This window comes from Chrysochloris asiatica, unplaced genomic scaffold, assembly GCF_000296735.1.
Source record: "Chrysochloris asiatica unplaced genomic scaffold, ChrAsi1.0 scaffold00214, whole genome shotgun sequence".
NCBI classification, from domain to species: Eukaryota; Metazoa; Chordata; class Mammalia; order Afrosoricida; family Chrysochloridae; genus Chrysochloris; species Chrysochloris asiatica.
In genome coordinates this window covers 3430294-3434341 of record NW_006408732.1, presented here as the reverse complement: position 1 = coordinate 3434341, position 4048 = coordinate 3430294, and positions in this window count along the sequence as shown.

Here is a 4048-nt window from a genome sequence, read left to right as displayed (position 1 = left end):
CCTCCCCGGTCTTCAGCACACAGTCCCTCTCCCTCTCTGTATCTAAAGTCTCCAGCTGCTCCATCTCTCTATGTCATTTTCTCTGCCTCTATCTCAGGCATCACTGCTTCTCTGGGTAGGGTCCTGCTCTCCGCTCTTCTCCATTGATGGTCCCAGGGACCTCCGCACCTAGACTGAAAAGTTAATCACTCCCCTCCTTATAATTCTTTTTGAAAGCCTATTTAAAAAAAAAAAAAAATATTAATTACTTTATAGAACTGAACAATAAGATTAATACAAAAGACTCATGTGAAATAAAAGCAAACTAATATGTCCTGGTGTTTCAGGAGTCCTGGTGTGGCACTGTAGAATAAGCCTTGGACCGCCAACCACAAGGTTGGTAGTTCAAACCCACCAGTTGCTTCTTGGAAACCAACTTGATGACATTTAATAAGAACAACAGAAATAAAGGACAGAAAATTGTCAAATCTGCCCCTTCTTCCAGTGTCGAATCTTTGCGGCTTTCATTTTCAACTGTTTATGTTTGATTTAATATTTCATGTACTTTCTGGAAGCATGTTTAAATAAGAGCAGTGGCAGTCCTCCTTAAACAGGATTTAGAAAAGGTGAGGAATGTATTTTTAGGAATTTTGACATACAGTATGGAGCTCTAAAAAGTCTGGTACTGACATTTGAGAATTACCTAAAGAAATAAGACCCTTCAATGAGAAAGCATTTTTTATTTATGCATTCAACAAATATTTATTAAGTATCCATGTGCCACACAGTGTTTTATACTCTGGAGATGTAATAGAGAAAGTAAAACAAAACACAGTACTTATATTAGGGAAGACAGATAATAAAAAACAAATACACTTAAGTCAGTTTTAAGTGCTTTGAAGAAAAGCAAAATGGACTGTGAGAATATCCTGGGGAAGAGAATTAAGGCAGAGCGAATAGCAATTGGAAAGCTGTGAGGCCAAAGGGGCGAGGTGTAGTTAAAGAGTTATAAGAAAATCCCCACTAAGTGACAGGAAGGAGACAAGATTAAAAGGAGATGTGGGAAGTTATTTCAATTACCTTTTATGTTGCTTCAAGATCCTTAGAGGGCTACAAAGAGTCCCCATAGCTTCCTTCTCATGAATTGTTCAAAGAGTTTTAATCTTCTAGGTTTACTTTTCACTAGGAAATATACTTAAATCTGTCACAGTCTGTTAGGACTGTGACATCTCAAATTCACACACACTCACGTGATACATAAAATAATGCATTTTTGTCATTCAGTCATGTGAACATTTATGATCTTGGCCTTTGGTACAAGAAATGTTCTTCCTAGAATGTTACAAGTAGATATTCCAGATCTGTGTCATTCACAGGTGGATCACCAGCCCTATAGAAGTGAATTGGGGAAAAGAGTGGGGGTTGTCCTTTTAGTTCTTAAATCCTATGAAGCCAGCCACTCTTCCAGCCAATGAACCATTTGAGAAGACTGGGATGCTCATTTCAATGATCAAAGGCCCAATATCTTCCACAGAGTGCAAGTCCCTTAGATGAATTTGTGTCCTCTGGAAGCTCTAGTCAGACATGTACAAAACTGAGGATATGGCCAGAATAGTAGCTACTGCTAGTCTCTGGAGTCCTGGTGTGGTGGTGTTGGATAATCACTGGACTGTTAACCTCAAGGTTGGCGGTTCAAACCCACCAGCTGCTTCTAAGAAACTCTGTACAGGTCGCTATGAGTCAGACTGATTTGACAGCACTTAACAACTGCAGCGGTTAGTCTTCAACTTTTGTGACCCTCGACCAAGAGGAGAATTTGGTCAAGAACTCTTAGCCTTTATATGAGTAGGTCAAATTGCTACCAAAGTTTGATGATAGAATAAAAATGTAATTCTCAACTACTTGAAGCAGATAAATAGATCATAATTAATCTAATCTATCTGCTTCAAATAAATAAAGGAAGATCATTTTGATAACATCTTTATGGGGGCCTGATGTTTCAAGTTCAGTCCAAAGAGTTGGGTTTGTTGCCTTTTTCAGATAAACCCTGGGGGATTGGAGAAACAAGAAGGAAGATAAAATAGGAAACATCAGTGAACTTCACTTCCCTGTTGCATTAGGCATTTATTTACTCTGGCTTTTGGAAGCTAGCTTTGAAACTTGTGCAATAGCCTATGGAGCTAAAACTGCCAATTGAAATATTTCTAACATCTCCCAAGTTTCTCCAGATACAATGCTCAGTCTGGTTTCTAGACTACTAATAACTCAACCGAAGCAACTTCACCAGGCAGCCAGTAGGCTCCGTGGGCTCTTGGAACAACTTCATACCTTGGGATGCAGTTGTCTTGCCTTCATCTCCTCCCAGTAAACCATTCATTCACTCACTCTACAATTATTTATTAAGCTACTTCCTGGGGGATTAGCACCTGTGCAAGAAACTCGATGTATAGTTTAAATGAAACCAAATGTTTCTGCCTCTAGAAGTTTATTTTAGGGGAGCTAGAGCTAAGCACTCAACTATAAGGTTGGTTTGAACTACAAAGTTGGTGGGTCAAACTCACCAGCTGCTTCTCAGAAACCCTATACTGGATCACTGTGAGTCAGAACAGACTCAATGGCACTTAACAGCAACAAGGAGAGTCCTGACAGTGCTGTAGGATAAGCACTGGACTGCTAAGCCAAGATCAGCAGTTCAAACTCACCAGACACTCTATGAGAGAAAGCTGAGACTTTCTGCTCCTGCCCATAAAGATTTACAGTCTCAGAATTCCTATACAGGGTAACCATGAGTCAGGGTTGATTTGATGGCAGTGAGTTTGGTTTTCAGTTTTTGGAGAGAGACAAATACAGTGAGAAAAGAACAGAAGGGTAAGTGCCAAATGCTCAATATGTTTAAGGGGTACCTGCTGCTGAGATGGAGAATTTATGACTCATTCAGATCAAGTGGCTAAGATAGAACTATTAAGGTGAGGACTAAAGGTTAAGAAGAGACTTTCGTGTGGTAGAAGAACATTCTGTATAGAAGAAACAGCCCAAAGGAAGTAATACAGAGAAGAGTTCACCTTATACCAAGTGGACTTTTAAGGTACTGAAATGTGATAGAGTGGTTCCAGATGAACAGGGAGAATGGGTGGGCTGACCCATGTAGGGCCATGTGCCCCAGTATAAGCAATTTAGATGTTGATTCCTTGTCGAGTGGGTGATCATTTGTTGTGTGTCGGTACCAACTCATGTTACTGTTGTTAAGTGCCCTGAGTCGTTTCCAACTCATAGCGACCTTATCCACAACAGAACGAAACACTTCCCAGTCCTGCAACATCCTCAAAATTCTTGTTAAACTTGAGCTCAATGCTGCTGCCACTGTGCCAGTACATCTCCTTAGGGGCTTTTCTGTTTTTCATTGACCCTCCACTTTACCAAGCATGCTTTCCTTCTCCAGGGACCGCTCCCTCCTGTTAATACGTCTGAAGTATGAGAGACAAAGTCCTGGCTTTTAAGGATCATGCTGACTATACTTCTTCCAACAAGATTTGTTTGTTCTAGCAGCACATGGTACATTTTCCCCTCCCCCTCCTTTTTATTGCCCTGCCCATCACTTGAGCTATCATGTGTCTGTCCCCTAACCTGTGAGTTACTGTCATCTCCCTCCCTACCCTGGTTGACCCTCAAAGAATCATTCTTTTACTGGAAATCTTTTCTTAAGCTTTTATAGTAATGGTCTTATGCATTATTTGTCCTTTTGGGCTTGACTAATTTCACTCAGCATTATTTCCTCAAGGGTCATCCATGTTATGTATGAAATGTTTTGCAGCTTCATCGTTACTCTTCAAGGTAGCATAGTGCTCCATTGTGTGTTATGTACCTGTTTGTTTTATCCATTCTTCTGTTGATGTACACTTAGGTTTCTCCAACTTTTTACTATTGTGATTAGTGCTGCAATGAACGTTGGTGTGCGTGTATCTTCTCACATTCTGGCCTGTATTTCTTATGGCTATATACTGGTAGCGTAGTGGTTACGAATTGGGCTGTGAAGCTTAAGGTCAGTGGTTCGAAACTACCAGCCGCTCCG